This window comes from Octopus sinensis, linkage group LG18 (assembly GCF_006345805.1).
Source record: "Octopus sinensis linkage group LG18, ASM634580v1, whole genome shotgun sequence".
Classification (NCBI taxonomy): domain Eukaryota; kingdom Metazoa; phylum Mollusca; class Cephalopoda; order Octopoda; family Octopodidae; genus Octopus; species Octopus sinensis.
The window spans coordinates 15,239,785-15,263,776 of record NC_043014.1 but is presented as its reverse complement, the minus strand read 5'-3'; the positions used below and the strand labels follow the sequence as shown (position 1 = coordinate 15,263,776).

Below are 23,992 nucleotides of genomic sequence, written 5' to 3'. Positions count from 1 at the left end.
TAAAGGCACAGCTTGAAATTTTGGGGGAGGGGACCAGTTGATTGCATTGACCCCAGTACACAACTGGTACTTAATTTATTGACCCTGAAAGGATGAAAGGCAAAGTTGACCTCTGCAAAGGTAAAGTTGAACTCTGAATGTGAAGACAGATGAAATATCGCTAAGCATTTTGCCTGATATGCTAACGGTTCTACCAGCTCATCACCTTAATAATAATAATAATAATAATAATATGGGCTACAGCAAATATTCTGCTCAATACCACAGATTTGCTTGTCAGTTGTTTGACCTTAACCAGTTGAGCATGTCCCTTAGTGGCTGACGATATGTGCATCTCTGATCACGAGCAGAAGTAGTGGGGGGGCATCATAGCCATGTGTTGAGAAGGATTCTTTGGGGTTTGAATAATTCACCTCTGGAAACATGGGTGTTTCGTTCAACGTCCTTAAACAACCCTTATTCAGGGACCTTTTGAGCGGGATGGGTTACTCGATCTGAAGAAAATTCTAACTGGGCTCCACCCGCAAAGTCATGTGCTGTTTATCTTGATATGAGATCACCATGTCGCACACATATGGTTGTGATGCATGTGCCTGGTGTACCCTTATCAGACGGGTAGTCATGATGGGTATACTGGGCTTCGTATATTTTACCCCAGTGTCACTTTGATGGTATGAACTGCTCTCTCACTCAATAATAATAATAATAATAATAATAATGATAATAATAATAATAATAATAATAATAATAATGGTGATTATTCAGGTGCAGGTGTAACTGTGCACTTAAGAAGTTCGCTTCCCAACCACATAGTTCCAAGTTCAGTCCCACTGTGTGGCCACTTTCTACAATACTACTAGGTCAACAAATGCCTTATGAGCAGATTTGGTAAATGGAAACTAAAAGAAGCTTATTGTGTGTGTGTATCTGTGCACATGTACATGTGCATGTGCGTGTATGTCTGTGTTTATCCCCCAACACCAAATTTGGTGTTTCTTTGTTTATGTCCCTATAATTTAGCAGTTCAGCAAAAGCAACCGATAGACTATGTATCAGGATAGTAAAAAAATAAATACTGGGGCCAATTTGTTTGACCTAAATTCTTCAAGGCAGTGCCCCAGCATGGCCACAACTTAATGACTGAAACAAGATAAAAGATATACATACTTGTACATATGCAATACATTTCCACACAGATCCTATTTACCAAATTTGCTCAGAAGGCATTGGATGTCCTGGGGCTATAGTAAAAAATCCTTGCACTGGGACTGTATCTGAAACCATATGATTGCAAAGGAAGGTCCTTTGAGTGTGTGTGTTCTTGGTGAAGTTGGATATATATACATAGGCTCAAGCATGGCTGTGTGGTAAGAATCTTGCTTCCGAACCACATGGTTCCAGGTTCAGTCCCACTGTGCGGTACCTTGAGCAAGTGTCTTATACTATAGCCTTGGATCAACCAAAGCCTTGTGAGTGGACCATAGCCTTCTGAGACAGAAACTGAAAGAAGCCTGTCATATATATATTATATACTCTCTTTTTACTCTTTTACTTGTTTCAGTCATGTGACTGTGGCCATGCTGGAGCACCACCTTTAGTCAAGCAAATCGACCCCAGGACTTATTCTTTGTAAGCCTAATACTTATTCTATCGGTTTCTTTTGCCGAACTGCTAAGTTACGGGGACGTAAACGCACCAGCATTGGTTGTCAAGCGATGTTGGGAGGGTGGGGCAAACACAGACACACAAACATATACACGCGCATACATATATACGACAGGCTTCTTTCAGTTTCTGTCTATCAGATCCACTCACAAGGCTTTGGTTGGCCCAAGGCTATAGTAGAAGACATTTGCCCATGGTGCCACGCAGTGGGACTGAACCTGGAACCATGTGGTTGGTAAGCAAGCTACTTACCACACAGTCACTCCTGCGCCTATATATATATATATATTTGCGTTTGTGTGTCTGTGTTTGTCTCTTCCTACTGTTGATGTTGGTATGTTTACTTCCCCGTAACTTTGCGGTTTGGCAAAAGAGGCTGATAGAATAAGTACTAGGCTTACAAGGAATAATTCCTGGGGTCTATTTCTTCAAACAAAACCCTTTGAGGTGGTGCTCCATCATGGCCACAGTCAAATGGCTGAACCAAGTAAAAGAATAAAAGAACATACATGAATCCCTTTTCTTTTCACAAAAGTTTAGTCAGAAGAGAAAGACCATGTCATGACCCTGTTCTACCCCTGACCTCATTCCTCTCATATTCTTTATTCCTTCCAAGACTTTCTTCCTACCATAACTAACCCCCCTCCATTCCCTCCTGTGGCAGTATTCTTCCCATATAACTACTCTACCCCCCCCCCCTGCATACCCTTTTCTTCTCTTGACCCTTGTATTCCTCCTGTAAATGACCCCATTCCTCTAATGACCCTGTTTTGGCAGAAAGAAGCAGTGTTGGCCATAGTGGTGATGGTAGGGTAGCAGGGAGCCCAGACTTGCCTGAATACAAGTTGATCAAAAGGCATCATAGTGCTTGGTGATGCTGGTGGTGGCGTTGTTGTTGCTGTTGTTCTTGCTGTAACTCTGTGTGTATGAGTAAAAGAGAGAATGTCTCCTTTAGAGAGGGAGGTAGTGGGTGACAGAGAGAGAGAGAGAGTTGTGTGTGTGTTTCTGTGTGGTTAATGAGGGAGAAAGATAGACAGTCAGAAGAGAGAGAGCGAGAGAGAGAGCGTGCTAATGATCCAGTAAATGAAAGAGGCAAAAGAGAGATAGAGCTGGCTGGCATGAGAGATATAGACTGACAGATAAATAGAAAGAGAGATAGGGAGAGAGAGAGAGAGAGAGAGAGTATGTACATGTTTGTATGTGTAGTTGAGTAGATTAGTGAGAAAGAGACAGAAAGACAGTCAGAAAATGTGTGTGTGTGTGTGAATGATGTAGTAAATAAATGAGAAAATGAAAATATATATAGATATCAAAAGATATGGAGAAAAGGAGAAAGAGTGAGAAAAAGAGAGAGGGTGGGAGGGAGGGAAAAACTGTGTAGGAAATGGAGAAAAAAATGTCTAGTTTTTCTTTCAGTCTCTTATCTGACCAATAAAGAGACTCTGTATATTATAACAAAACTCTATAGTAGCTACTATTACACATTACTAGTATTTTCTGAAAAGTATCATTCTGTATGTGTGCGTGTATATATATATGTGTGTGTGTGTGTGTGTATGTATATATGAATGTGTGTGTGTGTGTATATATGAATGTGTGTATGTGTGTCTTTTTTCTGTTTGTTATTTATTCTCAGTTCAACTTAACTAAACTACAAATCTCTCAAACGTTTGTTGATTATCATTATTACTGAAATGCTTAAATGTTGGGTTTTCTCTATTTTGAAAGAGTATAAATAGATGTACAATTAAAGAATATATATTTATATATGTGTATATATAGATATATATGGCCGACTGAAGCCTTGTGATTGGATGTGGTATGTGGAAGTTCCTATCGTGTGGGTACATTTGTGTGTGTAAGTGTTTGTGCTTCCTAACAGGGGGGAAGGGAAATATATATATAGGCGCAGGAGTGGCTGTGTGGTAAGTAGCTTGCTTACTAACCACATGATTCCAGGTTCAGTCCCACTGCATGGAATCTTGGGTAAGTGTCTTCTACTATAGCCTCAGGCCGACTAAAGCTTTGTGAGTGGATTTGGTTGATGGAAACTGAAAGAAGCCCGTCGTATATGTATATGTATGTATATATATATATATATATATATATATATATATGTGTGTGTGTGTTTGTGTTTGTCCCACCAACATTGCTTGACAACCGATGCTGGTGTGTTTACGTCCCCGTAACTTAGCAGTTCGGCAAAAGAGACCGATAGAATAAGTACTATTTGGTTAGGAAGCTGACTTCTTACCACACAGCTATACTTATATATTATCATTTTAAACAAATTATTCCATATCTCTTGAAGTTTCTAGATTCTTATTATCTAAACACGTACTTAGTAAAGAACAAATAAAATTCCATCTAATGATGTAATGTAATAGGCATATACTATAAGTGGTCAGGTTGATTTACCACTTAAAAATCCAACTTGAACTGTGACTAAAGCAAAAAGTGGTGTTGTAACTGCCTAGCAATGAATGGCTATAAGTGGTTTACCATTGAGCACATAGATATAACTACTATATAATAAAGTGCCAGACAAATACTGGAGTGAATGTTAATTGACTTGTCCCTGCTCCCCTAAAATTGATGGTCTTTGATTTTATTAAAGTAGCAAACTGGCAGAAATGTTAGCATACTGGACAAAATGCTTAGCTGCTTTTCTTCCAGCTCTTTACGTTCTGAGTTCAAATTCTGCTGATGTTAACATGGGGGACCAATAAAATAAAGTACCACTCAAGTACTGGGGTCAGTATAATTGGCTTGTTTTCTCCCTTCAAAATTGCTGGTCTTGGAAACTATAATGGACTGTCAACCCATTAAGGGGCAATGTTGTGATTTCAGTTGCTTATATGCTTATGACATTGGGTAACTGGCCTTCCGTGTCCCAAGGTCCAAAGGAATATTAAACATATAATATTCACATTGTATGGATTTGGAGTGCATGCTATCTTTTACTTGGTTCAGTCATTAGACTGTGGCCATGCTGGGGCTCCACCTCAAAGCATTTTAATCGAGGAAATAAACTCTAGTACCTTTTTTTTCAAAACCTGGTACTTATTCTAGTGGTTTCTTTTGCCAAACTGCTAAATTATGGGGATGTAAAGACACCAACACTGGTTGTTAAGTGTTGGTTTGTGGAGGGACAGACACAAAGACATACTTATACACACACATATATACATATACATATATATATATATATACACACACATGACAGCCTCCTTCAGCTCCTGTCCACCAAATCCTCTCACAAGGCCTTGGTTGGCCCAAGGCCACAGTAGGAGACCCTTGTCCAAGGTGCCAAGCGGTGAAACCGAACCTGGAACCATGCTGTTGGGAATCTAACCTTCCACCACACAGCCATGTCTCTGATGACTATTGACTAAAAACTGCTACTTTTGGTTAATGAACTTAGTTCAGAACCTAACCTGGCAGCAATATATGATGAACCAAAACAAAGTCTGTATCTAATATACAGAGTGTTGAAGGTGGCGAGCTGGCAGAAACGTTAGCATGGCGGGCGAAATGCTTAGCGGTATTTCGTCTGCCGTTACGTTCTGAGTTCAAATTCTGCCGAGGTCAACTTTGCATTTCATCCATTAAGTACCAGTTACGCACTGGGGTCAATGTAATCGACTTAATCCGTTTGTCTGTCCTTGTTTGTCCCCTCTATGTTTAGCCCCTTGTGGGCAGTAAAGAAATAGGTATTTCATCTGCCGCTACGTTCTGAGTTCAAATTCCGTCGAGGTTGACTTTGCCTTTCATCCTTTCAGGGTTGATAAATTAAGTACCAGTTGCATACTGGGGTCGATCTAATTGATTGGCCACCTCCCCCAAAATTTTGGGCCACGTGCCTAGAGTAGAAAAGAATACACAGAGTGTTGGTCATATCGGTCATTTATTAAATACCATCTGTGGTTTATTTCTTTTAAAATGCTGCCATTTTTGCTGGCACAGGTTTACTAGTTATAAAATGATAATGAAGTTTAAGTATAGTAGTGTATAAATGTATGATTTTTGTAATGGCTTATGTGGACTCTATGGCCATGCAATTGTATTGATATTGACACATTGATCTCTGATCCGGTTACCTGCCAGACAGGTGCTACTAAAGGATAAATACTTGTGTGCATGTGTGTGTACACATAAATTTATTTATTTGTGCGTAAAAACTGTTTAATACATACATATATACTCTTTTACGCTGTTACTGGTTTCAGTCATGTGACTGTGGCCATGCTGGAGCACTACCTTTAGTCGAGCAAATTGACCCCAGGACTTATTCTTTGCAAGCCTAGTACTTATTCTATCTGCCTCTTGCCGAACTGCTAAGTTACGGGGATGTAAACACACCAGCATTGGTTGTCAAGTGATGTTGGGGGGACAAACAGACACACAAACATATACATACATACATATATATATATATATATATATATATATATATATATATATATATATATATATATATATATATATTATATATATATATATATATATACAGTAAAAACAATTAAGATTCAAGTGAGTTCTGTTGAATTCACATGAATGCGGTACTTAACTTAGATGCACCAAAGATCTATATGGTGTTAACCATAAGATAATGCGGGGTGATTATAAATAAGAAAAAAGCAACAAGAATGGATCAATATTTCGGTACAATTGTTTCGTACGAAGACAGCTTTATTAAGGCTGCAAATATTGCAGTAAATATAAGTGACCCGTACTCATCAGCCGAAAAAACATCTGAGTTCTCCAAACATCTAAGGTGGTGATGTTACACTCTTGAAACATTGGTGATAGTTCTATAAAAATAAGAATTAGGTAACAAATGGACTTCCAAAAGTTCTTTTAGTATTGCACAGTCATATAACGGGTTTTAAAAAAGTATTTTAAAAAACCTCTTAGTTTTCCAGAAAATGAAAATGAAATTGAAAATGTAAATCCATCCATATTGAAGAAAATTTGAATATTTGCAGCCTTAATAAAGCTGTCTTCGTATGAAACAATTGTACCGAAATATTGATCCATTCTTGTTGCTTTTTTCTGATATATATATATATTATATATATATATATACACACATATACACACACACACGATGGGCTTCTTTCAGTTTCCGTCTACCAAATCCACTCACAAGGCTTTGGTTGACCCGAAGCTATAGTAGAAAACACTTGCCCAAGGTGCCACATGAGAGGTATTGGTACCTAAAAGACCCAAGATGGATATATATATATCATCATCATTTAGTATCGGCTTTCCATACTGGCATGGGTTAGATGGTTTGACTGGAACTGGTAAGATGGAGAGCTGCACCAGGTTCCAGTCTAATTTGGCATGGTTTCTACAATTCTATGCCCTTCCTAATGCTGACCACTCCTAGAATGTAACAAGTGTTCTTATATGCCACCAGCACATCGGTTCATGCATTTTTATACATTTCTCCCACTCTGTTTTTTAATTATACCCAATCACTAATGACCAGTTCACAGAACCTTGTCTAAATCCACCTTGGCAACTATTACCCACTGGGTCACTCAGCCACCCTACATACTTACCTCACCAGCCACATAAGCTTACCTTACATTACTTTACCTACCTACCTACCTTATCATACCTGTCAATCTTACCTGCCTGCCATGATCTTGGTACATTCTACATCTTCTTTAGCTGCCTGGCTCCATTTACTTACTGATGCACGTGTGCCACCCCTACACACTTGCATACACAGACATCTACCAAGCCACCCACCCCACCCCACTGCATACTCCTCCTCCCAGTGACCTGCCCACCAAAGCTATTTCTCCGGTTACTAACCTTCCCACCCCCCTGCAGCATATCCTACATGGTTGTGCTTTGCCATCTATTTGTAAGATACACCCCTTCCATCCCTGCCCCCACTGCCTCCAACCATCCCATCCCCCTCTGCCACCTATCCTCCACGCCCCCCATACCTTCCACCCCACCACCCTCCTTCCACTCCAACTGCCACCATCCTCTACCCTCACTGCGATACCATCCTTCCCACCTCAACTGCCCCTATCCTTCCCACTCATCCATCTTCCTGTCACATTGACATCTATTTAGACATCTCGCTGCAACATACACCCATATACCCTGTATACCCCACCCCCGCCCCATGCATACCTATCTATGTACCTACAAGTCATATAGATACACCGCAAATCCTCTTTATCTCTATGCGTGTGGTTACAACATACACGCACTCATACACACATGCGTACGCACACACATGCGTACGCACACACATACACTGCTTCCTCAGTTTGTACTTCCTCTATGCCACTGGTTCTCAACCAGGATCCATATGGCTTCTGGGGCTCCATTATAAGATTTTGGGGTCCACACAAGCAAAATAGTAAACGGGGGGGGGGGTCTGCAGAGTGGCTGTGTGGTAAGTAGCTTGCTTACGAACCACATGGTTCCAGGTTCAGTCCCACTGTGTGGCACCTTGGGCAAGTGTTTTCTACTTTAGCCTTGGGTCGACCAAAGCCTTGTGAGTGGATTTGGTTGACGGAAACTGAAAGAAGCCTGTGTATGAAGCAGGAAATGTGAGGAAGAAAAGAGATATAGAGATGTAGATTGGTTTGTTGGGGTAGGGTGTGTGAAAAGTTTTCTTGTTACCTGTGGGTGGAACACACAGGTCGGTGGGGCTAGTGGATAGCAATGATACAGTGAAACAGGGCCAAGAGGACAGGATTCAGAAGTGGGAGGTAAGCATAGTGCATGAAGTGGAAATGTGAGGAAGAGAAGAGATGTAGAGATGCAGTTTGGTTTGTTGTGGTAGGGTGTGTGAGAAGATTTCTTAAGTGTAGGTGGGACTCACAGTGCTTCAAGAACTCAGTTTCACTGATGTGGGTGGGTTTTCTCAAGAACCTCATATCGCCAGACATCTTGGTCCATTGTAATTTTCTCTGTGAGTCCCAACATCCTGAGATCAGTCCTTACCACTTCATCCCATGACTTCCTGGGTCTCTCTCTTCCATGGGTACCATCCACTTTCAGTGATCAACCCTTCTTTATGCAGCTGTCCTCATTCATACTCATCACATGTCCAAACCAACATACTCTTCTCTCTTGCATGCTGCATTTGATTCCTCTTATGCCCAAAATTTCTCTAAATACATTTGTACTTTGTTGTACATCCAATGAAGCATACTGCCTTCATTTCTCTCCAGTTTACACATATCCTTTACATTCAAAGCCCATGTCTCACTACCATAGAGTATGGCCATTCATACACAAGCATCATACAGTCTACCTTTTACTCTGAGACGGTCCTCTTGTTGCTAACAGAGGTAATGGCTCGCTGAACTTCCTCCAACCTATTCTTATTCTAGAAACAATATACTTTTATTAATCATTGTTGCCTAAATTCATTCAACTGGCCACACTAAATTATTTCTCTTGACTCATTTTTGCTTAATTCAGACACACTCACACACACGTGTGCGTGAGCGCCCACACAATTTTACCAACATATATGTCTAGTTTTCCTCATTTCCTCACTTTCATGCAAAAGACGAAATCTCAAAACATGACATTACATTCACTCCTCGTGACAAACGAACTCATCAGACCTTCCTGCTAGCCAATTAATTAACTACCGTAAATCCTCGAGTATAGACTGCCCTTGAGTATAATACACAGGGATTTTTAGGGGGCTGTACCTCTGAAAAACCTAAACCTTGTGTATAATACGCACCCCTTCTCTAACTTGGGTCAAGAAGGTCTATATAACGTCCTTGGTTTGTAAAAATGTATATGGTAACATCCTTTATTATTATTGTATATATAACATAATGCAAACGTGTAGCTTTTCTGTGCATTTTGTTTGCAGAAAATAAAGAAATAACAGTAATAACGTTTAATAAATGTTGCTTACTGCAAGTTATGGATGATTCTTTTATGACTTCATTGCTTTCAGGCTTAGCTTAAGGTATTTTTGCACCTGACATCACAAAATGCGTCTGAATAAACATTGCCGGACAGCAAAATAGACTTGCTTAGAAAATAATTTTCATATTTAACCTCATGTATAATCCCACTAGGGATTTTGACCATTAAATTTTGGGGAAAAAAGTGCGGATTATACTCGAGGATTTACGGTAACTTATCACTGCAAAACACAAGCTACCATGTGTCTCTGAATTTACTTCCAACTCATTTAACCAATGTACCTGCATTGCACATGACACTGCTGTGCACATCATACCTACCTACCTACCCATCTATCCACCTATCCACCTACCTATCTACCTACCTACCTACCTATGTATATCTTTTTGTTTGTTTAGCTTCTTACCTATCCCTCTGTGAATATCTCACCTTTAACTTTTCCTATCCACCTATGTGCACTACTGTCTATTTACTTTACCACTTATCTTCGTGCACATCCGCATAACCACCCTGCATTGTTACCCACCTACGTTCTTACTAATCTTCCTATGTCAACTGCGTATGCGCATACCTACACTCCACCCTGTAAATTTATTGCCCACCCACACATCTACATACCTGCCTAACTCCTTACTTATTCTTCTCTTTTCTCTCTCTCTCTCTCTCTCTCTATATATATATATATATAGAGAGAGAGAGAGATAGCTATCTGTCTGTCTGTCTATCTATCGATCTATCTGCCTATCTATCTATCTATCTATTTATCTTTATGTCTAGCTAACTATTTGTCTATCTGTCTGTGTCTGTCTTCCTGTCTGTGTATCTATCTAACTATTTATCTGTCTATTCTATCTATCTTTATGTCTGTCTATCTATTTGTCTGTCTGTCTGTCTGTCTGTTTGCCTTACCTGTTTGTCTATCAGTCAATCTGTCTGTTTGAGTACCTGTCTGTCTGTATCTGTCTTCCTCTGTCTGCCAATCTGTCTGAGTATCTGTCTTTATATATGCATGTTATGCCTCCACAAAGTTCCTCTCTTTTAACAAATTATGTGCGTGTGTATGTGTATGTGTATGCATATGTGTGAGCATGTCTATGTGCATGCACACAGACGCAAACACACACACAGACACACACACAAGCAAACAAACAAACTTCAACATGTAAGTTGATTATTCTACACTATAGCACTACTCACATTTTAGTTATATACACTCTGTCTACTATGAAACGATGCAACAGGCTCTGCTTAAGACAACACTAATGCCACCTGTGGCCACTCAGTGAACTAGCTTTGTGGGCACGTGACATGGCATAATTTGGTTTGTACTAAGAGAGGTGTCATTGGTTACATACATACACACACACATTCTTTTTTACTCTAGGCACAAGGCCCATAATTTTTGAGGAGGTGGCCAGTCGATTAGATTGGCCCCAGTACGCAACTGGTACTTAATTTATTGACTCCGAAAGGATGAAAGGCAAAGTCGACCTTGGCGGAATTTGAACTCAGAATGTAAAGACAGATGAAATACAGTCTGAGGTGATGCATCCTGCATGGATGTACTCCGGTATCCCTGCATAGATATACTCCTTAAAGAAGTTACTCTATAGTCGAACTTATTATTTTCATTTATTATGAATGGACGAACATTATCACTCAGACATCCACCTTTCCTTTCTTTCTCATCTTTCATTCTTCCTTTCTTCCCTTCTTTCTTTTTTCGTTCTTTCATTCTTCCATCTTTTTTCATATATATATGAAATTTCATAATGTGATGTAAGTCTTTGGTATAGTAATTGCATGCGGCTGAAGAGAGCTTTAAACCATCTGTTATGTCGATTATACATTGATGTAAGAATAGGTTGTTTTATAAAGCCTGAAATACGTGTACTGTGACATCTTTGTGTTCTGCTTTTTATTTCATTTGATGCATATACCCTCTCACCTCTGCTACTAGCTGGCATATACAGGTGCTTACACTTATCAAGTATTCACCCTGAATTTATTGTATATATATATAAAATCTTAACTCATCTCCCGTCACTTAGCGGTTCGGCAAAAGAGGCCGATAGAATAAGTACTGGGCTTACAAAGAATAAGTCCCGGGGTCGATTTGCTCGACTAAAGGCGGTGCTCCAGCATGGCCGCAGTCAAATGACTGAAACAAGTAAAAGAGTAAAGAGTATATTATATATATATATATATATATAATATATATATATATATATATTTATTCTCTTATATAAATCCGTTCCGTGTGTGTAGCTTCTAGGATCTTGGAAACCCTCCATCCAACTGCGCTCAAATTTGATATGTAGATACCGACAGTACCAGGGCATGTATAACTCTTGAAAAAATTACAAAAGTCGATTCCAGGTGAGAATGCAATCGATAAAGCCGTGGGAAATCATTTTCTTTGGAATAGAAAAAAAGTCTATCTTTATTTCTTCTTTTGCTGGCGTCTGAAATTTAGGTTAAATCAGTGTTTCTAAGAGGGGAGGCCTATGGGACGGTCAGACAAGTTGTTTTGAGAAAATTTGGTTTAAATGTTATATATATACATATACAGTCCACATGCACACCTACATACATGCATGTTTTATAACAATCAATGTTTGTTACGACAAACTGGTGCTAGAGATCTAACAATCCTTGTATCTAACAATGGACTAGAAATGTCAACAAGGAATCGTGTTTGTATGTTTCTGTGAATTTTAACTATAAACTATGTTACAACATGAGGAGGATTGGTCTCAGTGCGTGTTTCTGTGTGGTGTGGTGTTGTGTGTATATCATCATCATCATCATCAACATCATCATCATCATCATCATCATCATCATCATCATCATCATCATCATCATCATCATCACCACCACCACCACCACCTCCACCAACTTGTATGGGTCAAATGTTTCAACAGGGTCCTGCAATCTGCAAGACTGTTTTGGGCTCCATTATCTGTTTTACCGTGGTTACTTATAGTTAGATGACCTTCCTAATGCCCACCACCTTGCAGTATACGTACAAGGTGCTTTTTGAATGAAAGGCGAAACCAAGTATTGTTGTTGTCTATGATACTTTTTATTGCTGTTGTTGTTTAACCCCAGGTTTGCTCTGATCAAACACACCTATGATCAAAGGCATTTTACCCATGAACAGACTGACCCTTTTTCATGAGTGTCAGGAATGTATACATCTTTATTAAAGATACAAGGCTTTGACTTGAGAGTGACTTGGCTGCTATTTCTTGCTGCTAAATGGTCACAAAGAGGCTTCCTCATATTCTTGTTGTTGTGTAGCTCTCAGGTCAGCTTTCACAGTACAGTATCAGCCAGACCATCAGATGCTGTTATACCACACTAGTCACTATGCGATTCCAATTCTGTCTTGATTGCTCCATTCTTTTCCATCTTGATCCTTCTCATCATTGTGGAGGCTTTCCAAGTGACCTTTTCCAATTTCTTGGATACCACTCAGCAACTGCATGGGTCCACCTGTTGTCTGTGAACCTTGTGACATGTAGATTTGCAACATATGATTGGTTGAATGACCAACTTGCAATTCCCAGCCCACAGCTGCATGCATGTAAGCACATCTTTGCCTTATTGATGACCTTTGCATTTATTACAACATGCAATGGTAATTTGTGGTGTGGAGCAGCAACACAGCCAACATCATGCTACTCAGTGAAAAGAAACTGCCACAGATTGGAGGATCAGGGCACTTATAATATTTCATTCTAAATTAGACAACACAAGGCTAGAAATTTGTGGAGAGAGAGCATCAATCCATTATAAACACAAAGGGAGTGTGACTTGTTCACTGACCCCCCCCCCCACCCCGACCCTATTTCCTTTAATTCCCCGCCCCCAAACTGATATTCACTGTGTCCACCCCTAACCCCATCTCTAATCATTTGTCACATTCTTTTCACTCTTGCACAATTCCCTACCCACTTACCTTTTCTATTCCCCGACCCCAGTTCTCGCTCTCATATCCACCTTGTACCTTGAGGGTACTCCCTCACCCTCACCCTTCCTCTCACTTTCCAGATGGGGCAAGCCATGCATTCACATCTTTAGCAAGACCCCTGCTCCTGTCCATCTATCTTACTTCCACCCACTTCATTACTATACCCCAGTACTTAAATGTTTTTTTTCTTTTAAAGCCTGATATTTATTCTCTCTCTCTCTCTCTTTTGCCAAACTGCTACATTACAGGGATGTAAACACACCAACACTGGTTGTCAAGTTGTGGTGGGAAACAAACACAGACACAAAGACATGTGTGCATGCAAACTCAAACACACACACACGACAAGGTTCTTTCAGTTTCTGTCTATGAAATCCATTCACAAGGCTTTGGTCAGCCTGAGGCTATAGTAGAAGACACTTGCCCAAGGTGCCACACAGTAGGATGGAACTCATAAGTGGTAGGGAAGCAAGCTTCTTACCACACAGCATTGCCTGCTCCCATAATAATAATAATATTTTTTTGGTTTGCCAAAATTCTTCTGTTACTAAATCCAAAAGACACACGAGCGCTTCTCTGGAGGGGATTTCCCTTCTCTGAGTGAAGCACAGTTTACTTTTGTTTTATTGTTTTTATTTTTATGATTTTTTTTTTTGTCTTCGAGGGTTTTCCTTTATAACTTCTAAAGTGTCTTTGAGTGTCAGCTAGTCTGTATGTCTGTGTGTATTGCAACAACCACAAGACTTCCTTTAGTCTGAAGTGGGGTGCTATAGCTAGAGATAGAACGCTTAATACAATGTTGTGTGTGAGTGTGTGTGTGTGTGTGCGTATATCTGAGAGTGAGTGAGTGTGTGTGTATGTGTGTGTGTGTGTGTGTGAATTGCTTCAGTCTGTCTCTTTCTGGCTATCAGCTGAGATATGGTTTCAGCTGTCTGGCCTTCTTCCTTACATTGTGAGTTCTTCCTCCTAATACTTTGCTAAACAGATGGTGAAGAAAAGAAAAGAGCACACACACACACACAGATACACACACACTGGTTGTTTGTGTGTGTGTATGTGAATGCATCTGTGTCTGTGAGAGTGTATTCGTGCTTATGCATGTATGTGTATTTCTTATGTGTATACAGTTTTGTATGTGTGTGCAGTGTCTTCAGAAAGCACTTGTGTAATATGTCTCCCATTCCACCTCCTCCCCTTTTCTGACCTGCTTTCCCTTCTTGTTACCAAAAAAAAAAAAAAGAAATAATGATAACAAATATGTGTATGTATATATATATATATATATATAATATATATTATATATATATATATATATGATAATAAAAAGGAATAGAAGAAAAAGACTGTCTTAGCTTTATGGTCTCACCCTCTTAAAAGTCTCTTGCAGATCTTGATAACTTCAAAGATTTCATTCTTTGTTCTCTTCACCCAGTTCTAGTGGTGTCTTCAAGTTACAAGTTATCTCTACCCCACCCTATGAACAATTTACAAACACACACACACACACACACACACACACACACACATGTAGCTGTCTGAGCTGGAAGCTGAAGTTTCTTGAATTGTGTTGCTAATTATGATTATTCAAAAAGATTGGAAAAGAGGAAGCAGCATGACATAATATTAAGCAAAAATATTCACGAGTGCATTGATATGGTTAGTCATTGAGATATGATTGGTTGCCAAAAATATTGGAAAATACATTCTTTTATTCAATTCTCATATGTGTGTGTGGTGGTGGGGTTGGGGTTGTTTCTAATAGTAATTTCTTTACTGAAATCTGCATTACTCAAAGTTTCTAATTATGTCTAATTATTCAGAGTTTGTGGTTCTAATTGCTGGAGCATCCACAAGCTCTAAAGAAAGGTTATCGTCGTTAAATGATGTACAAAGATCATTCTTAGTAGTCGGTCTGTATTTTGCAACGGAACAAGTATTTGGACAACTGGTAGATGACCACTAAGATATTGTAGTAGTAGCTACATACTGTGTACGTAGATGATGAATGAGATGACAGCCCTGATAGAAATGATTAAAAAAATAGTCTTTGTGGCTTTCATTAGAAATTCTAGTAAAAAATATCAGTGAAGTTTCAGTAAAGATTAATGAAACAGTTTTATCAACGAATAATTTCAAATTTGCTAATAGAGAGCTCTGTTGATGGCAACAGTATGAAAGTTCAGTCTTCTTGTTAAAAGATACAGCAGCTTATGGCAATATGTGCAGTTTCTCAGAGAAATAAAGATGGTAGTAACCTGCTCCAGCAAATAAGGAGAATCCATGTTAGATATGCTTCAAGTTTCAACTTATGCTGGGCAGGTTACTTCCTTGGTCTCAATATCTCCAGATAAAATGGAATAAGCGAATGTCACCATCATACAAGCAGTGTTATTTGTTTGCAATCTTCCATTAAAACATGTCTAGCCATTGCACTGTTGGATTAGGGGACATATTACCTTGCTTAGGAAAAGATGAAGGTTAGTGACATGAAGGGCATCCAGCTGTAGAAAATGTCTGCCACAGTGAATTTCATCTGACCCATACAAGCATGGAAAAGTGGACATTAAAACAATGATGTTGGTGATGATGATGGTATATACATGTATATATAGACATTGGAAGAGCATTTATTCTTTTATTTGTTTCAGTCATTTGACTGTGGCTATGCTGGAGCACCATCTTGATGGGTTTTAGTCAAGCAAATTGACCCCAAGAATTATTCTTTGTAAGCCTACCACTAAGTGACAGGGACATAAATGCACCGACATTGGTTATCAAGCAATGGTGAGGGTGGAACAAATACACACACACACACACATTTGTGTGTGTGTGTATTTGTTCCAAAGTGTGTGTATTTGATAACCAATGTCGGTGCATTTATGTCCCTGTCACTTAGTGGTAGGCTTACAAAGAATAATTCTTGGGGTCAATTTGCTTGACTTAAGGTGGTGCTCCAGCATAGCCACAGTCAAATGACTGAAACAAATGTGTGTGTGTGTGTGTAGAACAAGCTTCTTTCAGTTTCCATCTACCAAATCCACTCACAGGACTTTGGTTGGCCCAAGGTTATAATAGAAGACATTTACCCAAGGTACTGCGTAGCGAAACTGAACCCGGAACCATGTGGTTGGGAAGCAAGCTTCTTACCACACAACCATGCCTGCACCCATGTGTGTGTGTGTGTACTGTTTGAGAGTTAGAGTAATCTTGATAGAATGCATGTTATCTTACAAAACTTTCCATTATCATCATCAACCCTTCCTTCCCCTTGCACTGCTCTCCACCATACCCATACTCAAGGACACAAGCATACACACACCCAGATATAGAGGTTAGTAGTGTGGCCCAGGAGAGAAGAGGGAGCAATAAGTTTTAGGGACTTTTATAAGAAGCAGTTTATAAGACTCCCTAGATCCCCTGATTTGACCCCTCTTGATTTCTATCTTTGGGGGCATTCGAAAGGCATGGTGTATCGCAGAAAGATAAAAGAGAAAGCATTTGAAGGAACACATCACCAACTCATTTGCACTCGTATCACCAGATGTCCTATTAAGAGTTCACAATGAGTGGGGTAAATGTATTGCAATGTGTACTCAAAACAATGATAACCATATAGAGCCTGTTAAATAGAAAAAAAACTTTTCTTATAAACTGTTTCTTATAAAAAAGATAAATTGTTCCTGTGTATGGCAACTTTTGAATCACCTTGTATCATCATCATCATCATCGTTTAGCATCCGCTTACCATGCTAGCATGGGTTGGACGGTTCAACTGGGGTCTGGGAAGCCAGAAGGCTGCACCAGGCCCAGTCTGATCTGGCAATGTTTCTACGGCTGGATGCCCTTCCTAGCGCCAACCACTCCGTGAGTGTAGTGGGTGCTTTTTACGTGCCAGACAAGGCTGGCAAACGGCCACGATCGGATGGTGCTTTTTACATGCCATATGTATGTATGTGTCTGTGTTTGTACCCCCAACATTGCTTGACAACTGATGTTGGTGTGTTTACATCTCTGTAACTTAGCAGTTCGGCAAAAGAGACCGATAAAACAACTACTAGGTTTACAAAGAAAAAGTCCTGGAGTCGATTTGTTTGACTAAAGGCAGTGCTCCAGCATGACCACAGTCAAATGACTGAAACAAATAAAAGAATATATATATATATATATTTATATATATATATATATACACACACACACACACGTACACACACACACATACATGCACACATATGTTTGTCTGTGTACTATTATGACTTGTGCTTGATAGATTGATTACATGTGTCTGTGTGTGTCTGTGCATGTATGAACCGTGCTCCAATGTCTTGTACTAAGGGAGATAGATAGGTTGGCTGATAAAACACACACACACACACACACACACCGCCTGGGTCACCATATGTGTGTCAGTGAGTGTCTGCGAGTAGACATGTGATTGTACATGTGTGCACACGTGTGTGTTGGTGCATGTGACAATTTATGTGTGTGCGTGCATGTGTGTGTGTGTGTGTGTATACATGTCTGCTTCTAAATTTGGCATCATGCATATATGTGTATGTATGTAAGTATAAATATATTATATATACACACACATATATATATGTATGTATATATATATATATATATATATTATATATATATATTATAATATATATATATACACACACACATATATATATGTATGTATATATATATATATATATATATACACCACACACATATATATATATGTATATATATATATATTACATATATATATATATAATACATACACACACACACACACACACACATATATGTCATGGACTGAGATGTCTGGTGATATGAGGTGCCTGAGAAGACCCACCCACCTCAACAAAACTGAATTCTGGAAGAACTGTGTTCTGTGCTCTCTGCCACACATTATGTTAATCTCCACCCACCTGCCCACCCCAACCTGCCAATCAACCAAACTACATTTTGTAAATATACTACACTTCCACCCACACCCCAACACTGCTTTGTCATATCTCTCTCTCTCTCTCTCTATTCTCACTGCATTCCCTTTCCTTACCTTCTACACTCTCGTGAACTCCCTACTTTCTCTCACCCTGTCCAATACTCTGTACCTTTCTACTTAACATCCACCACCCTCTACCATGAGGGTACTCACCCTGGCACATCTTCATCCCCATCCTCTTTTCCTTTGTCTGTCTGTCTGTCTCTGTTTGTCTGTCTGTCTATCCATCCTCTCTCTCTCTCTCTCTCTCTCTCTCTTCTCTCCGACCTCTGACTGGAATAGCCCTGTATCTCTACTGCAGCAAGATACTCCTTTCTGTCTCTCCATCATAGCTTAATCTCTCATCACCTGCCACAAAGCCACCCCTTTCACAACTATTCCTCCTTCAGTTCAGGGTTTTTGTCTTTGCCTTACATATACCTTGGTGACCTCACCAGTGCTGATGCCATGTAAAATGCATCCAGCACACTCTGTAAAGTGGTTGGCTTTAGGAAGGGCATCCAGCCATAGAAACCATGCCAAAGCTGACAGAAGAGCTTGATGCAGTCCTCTGACTAGTCAGTTCCTGTCAGCCATCCAACCCATGACAGCATGGAAAAACTGATATTAAGTGAAGTCGATAATTTTATATATATAGATGGTGCTATTGAGCTAGTCATGGCTTGGGCCGATAATGGCTGAAACCAATATAAGTTATATTGTAGCTTCTAAGTGGAAGTGAAGGCAGCATGTTCTTTGTTTATCTCCTTAACTTCTTGGAAATTTTAGGTAAAATTATACTAATGTGTCCATCTGTTTTAATTTAATTAAATTCTATGTCTTTGTGCAGCTGAGGATTGTTCTGCATTTAAATTGATGTAATGGTTAGATTGTTCAATTAAATGGAGTTGTGCAAAACGATCGTACTGCATTACCTCTGGATATCCTTGTTGCTTATTTTGATTCTAATAAACCTTATTTTGAAATTGTATGGATAATACCGTACTAAATTCTGGTGCTTCAACTTAAGTACCATATTCATCTGAATCTAAATTTTTGCTGAACTCATAAATATATATTGTGCAAGTAGAGGCACATGGCCTAGTGGTTAGAGTCCTGGTTGTGGGATCGTGGGTTCGAATCTCAGACTGGGTGATGTGTGTGTTTATGAGAGAAAGACCTAAGCTCCACGTGGATCCAGCAGAAATTAATGGCAAACCCCTGCTGACTCTTTCACCACAACTTTCTCTCATTCTTTTCTCTTGCATGTAGTAGCTCACCTGCGATGGGCCGGCGTCCCGTCCTGGTGGGAAACCTATATGCTAATGAAACTGGGAAACCGGCCCTTATGAGCCAGGCATGGCGTGAGGAGGCATAAACAACAACAATATATTGCGCAAGTAGTACAATGTAAAAGTACTCAATCTGGTGCCACTTTAGAAGCACCCGGCACACACTGCAAAGTGGTTGACTTAAGAAGGTCATCCAGCCATAGAAACCAAACTGGGACCTTGTGCTGCTCCCCAGTTTGCCAGCTCTGGTGAAACAATCCAACCCTTGCCAGCATGGAAAAGAGATGTTAAAGGATGATGATGATGATGATGATGTGTCTATGTATATATGCATGACAGTATGTGTGTGTATGTGTCTGTATGAAGTGAGAGAAAGAAGGAAAAAGGAGAGAAATGTATGTTTGCCATTGAACCACAAAATGCCCTGGTGATATACAACAGTCTTAATAAGATACAGAGGTAGGTATATAAAGATGCATACACACACACATACTAGATAGAAAGATAGACAGACAGACATATAGACAGATAGATAGATAGATAGGTAGATAGATTGCAGCTGTGTATTCTAGAAAGCCAGACAACTCTTAACTTAGTCTACCTACTTAAGAGGACATATTCCCCCCTTACCCTTCCCCCCTTACCCTACTTCCATTGCCTTCTTTTTATGGTTTACATAATCTCATTAAATGTTGCATATCTAAGCATTCAGTACACACACACACACACATTGTGTGTGTGTGTATGTGTGTGTACGTGTGTTGAGTATTTTGCCTGAGAAAGTGCTTGTAAAATATATCATAGATATAAATTTTGAAACCTTAACTATTTTTATGTGTATATGTGCGTGTGTGTATGTATATATACGTACACACACATGCGTGCACGTGCACACACATATATATATAGCTAAATGGATATAGATATATGTTACTAGCAGTATCGCCCGGCGTTGCTCGGGTTTGTAAGGGAAATAACTATAAAGCATTTTTAGAGACTTATAGCCAAGAAATGGAAAAAAAATGATGGTAAATTTTTTTTAGTTAAAAAGGTCGAGTTGCGTCCCCATGACAGTCTGTGGTTTGTGTTTCTGATTCTTGACCCCATGTCGAATTTATCGATTTTTTTCAGAACTGGGGGTACTTTTCAAAATTTTCGCTGCGTTAGTTTTGAATTATGACATTGGGCTATGTGTGTGTCAAGTTTCATCGGAATCAGTTGAAAGCCGTGGTCAGGGTGAGGGTACAACCTGACAGACACACAGAAACACACACAGACAAACTGCCGTTTATATAGAGAGAGATAATGTGTATTTATATATATCATCATCATTATCATCATCATCACTATCATCATCGTCCTTTAACGTCTGTTCTCCATGCTGGCATAGGTTGGACGGTTTGACCATAGCTGGCAAGCAGAAAAGCTGCACCAACATGTGTGTATGTGTACATAAATCTATAATTGTGAGTATGTGTGTGTGTTTGTGTATCATTATGTACAACATAAATAGTATTAGTTTAAAGTAGCAATATGTGTGTAGCATACTTAAAGTAGATACTTCAGTGAAAGCCAAATTAACTTAGGTAGTTCATCCTTAGATAGTGTCTCTTATTGTGTTAAAGAACATAGAAATAAGTCAGTAGCAGAATGAAGATTTTCTAACAGTGATTATGGCATTATTAAATATGCATTTCAGCTTCCTTGAGCTTCATCAGTAGCAAAAATTCACTGGCATCTGCATGATAAGACAAAATCTGCTCTTAATAATATAAGTAAAACAGTGATTGGAAAATCATTGATGTTGCAATCACCCAGCAGGTTAAATAAAGATTCGTTGTGAGCAACAGAAGTGGTATTAGTAGTTTAAAATAGTAATCTGTATATGATACTTAAAGCAGATACATCATTGAAAGACTAATTTACTGTGGTGAAAAGCAGAAAATCATAAATTTCACATATAGTTCAAACTTTGTGTTAAACAGCTGTTTCATTAAGATAAACTTCACCAAATTTATACATACATGATTGTAATACATGATTGATTTAAATTATGTAGATTTGCATGGAATATATTTTAAAGTGGTGTTCACCCAAATCATCAGGAATATTTTGTGTTAGGTTAATCAAAATATAATGGTGATGTTGGGGAAGATTACTTTTGCATGTATAAATGTGCAGACATAAAGATATACACACATGTTGCTTTCAAAGATCCTTTTAGCCAATTATTTTTATATGAATATTATTATCATTATTATTATTATTATTATTATTATTATTATTATCATTATCATTATCATTATTATTATTGTTATTGTTATTGTTATTATTATTAATATTATTATTGTTATTGTTATTATTGTTATTATTATTATTATTTTTATTATTATTATTATTATTATTATTATTATTATTATTATTATTATTATTATTATTATTATTTAAAACAGCTTAATTTTAGCTCCATGAAACTTTAATGAGTTTAACCCTTCAGCATTTAATCCAGCCGTATGCAGCCCCCAAATTCCTACCTATTTTATGTTCAAACCAGCCACATCCTGCCTCTCACACCTACTTTACAATGTCATTCTAAAAATATATAAACACACCTTTGAAATCTTGATTAATCAATGAGATAATCCATGATTGCAAGCATTATATTTGACAAAGTAATCTGAATGCTAATGACTTAAAGAATTGAAAAGGCTTTTCTGATAATTCTTCCCATTTTAATAATTAGATGTTTATAACCCATTTCTATTCACATTTTCAATTATATGATATTGTACCAAAGACTTCCTATTTCTGATTCCACTAAATATATATATATATATATACACACACACACACATATATATGTATGTATATATATTCTTTTACTTGTTTCAATCATTTTGACCGCGGCCATGCTGGAGCACCACTTTTAGTTAAACAAATCACCCCCCCCCACGACTTATTCTTTGTAAGACTAGTACTTATTCTATCGGTTACTTTTCCTGAACCACTTAGTTACAGGAACGTAAACACACCAACATTGGTTGCCAAGCAATGGTGGGGGAATAAATACAGACACACAAATACATACATGTATATATATACACACATATTTATACATAGACATATATATACATATACATATATATATATATATATATATATATATATATATATATATATATATTATATATATATATATATATAATATATGACGGGCTTCTTTCAGTTTCTGTCTGCCATCCACCCACGAGGCTTTGATCAGGCTGAGGCTATAGTAGAAGACACTTGCCTAAGGTGCCATGCAGTGGGACTAAACCCGGAACCATGTGGTTGGGAAGCAAGCTTCTTACCACACAGCCACTCCTGCGAACATATATATATATACAGACACACACCCCTTTTATATTTTACTTGCTTCTCTTATTGAACTGTTGGAGCACCAAACCTCCATATTTGCTTCTATCAGTTCCTATCTACCAAATTCATTTACATAGCATTAGTTGGCCTAGGACTACTGTAAAAGACATTTGCTCAGGGTGCTGCACAGTGGGACTGACCCCAAAACCATATGGTTTCCAAGTGAGCATCTTAACCACACAGCCATTCCTGTACCTATATATACATAATATTATATTGCATTATATTATATTATATTATATTACATAATATCAAATTATATTATATTATATTATATTATAAATAATAATAATAAATGTGCCCTTTTAAAGCCTAGCCAGGCTTATGGGCCCGGTTTCCCGGTTTCATTGGCGTATGTGTTCCCCAGCTGGATGGGATGCCAGTCCATTGCAGTGTTACACATTTTTGCCAGCTGAGTGGACTGGAGCAACGTGAAATGAAGTGTTTTGCTCAAGAACACAACGCGTTGTCTGGTCCAGGAATCGAAACCACAATCTTACGCTCATGATGCTGACACCCTAACCACTAAGCCACGTGCCTCCTCATATTATATATTATACTATACTATATTATATTATATTATATTATATTATATTATATTATATTATATTATATTATATTATATTATATTATATTATATATTATGTATCGTATTACATATATGAGATCTATTTCCTCTATCCCAATCAGAAATTTTCTTGTCATTGGTACTCCTTTCAGTGTGTTTTTCATTTG

At 38.4% G+C, this 23,992-nt stretch overlaps 1 protein-coding gene across 4 annotated transcripts in view; it reads left to right on the top strand.

Annotated features, from left to right (window-relative positions):
• LOC115221191 (ataxin-1-like) overlaps positions 1-23,992 on the top strand; it is a 610,972-nt gene that overhangs the window by 552,309 nt on the left and 34,671 nt on the right. The window lies entirely within an intron of this gene.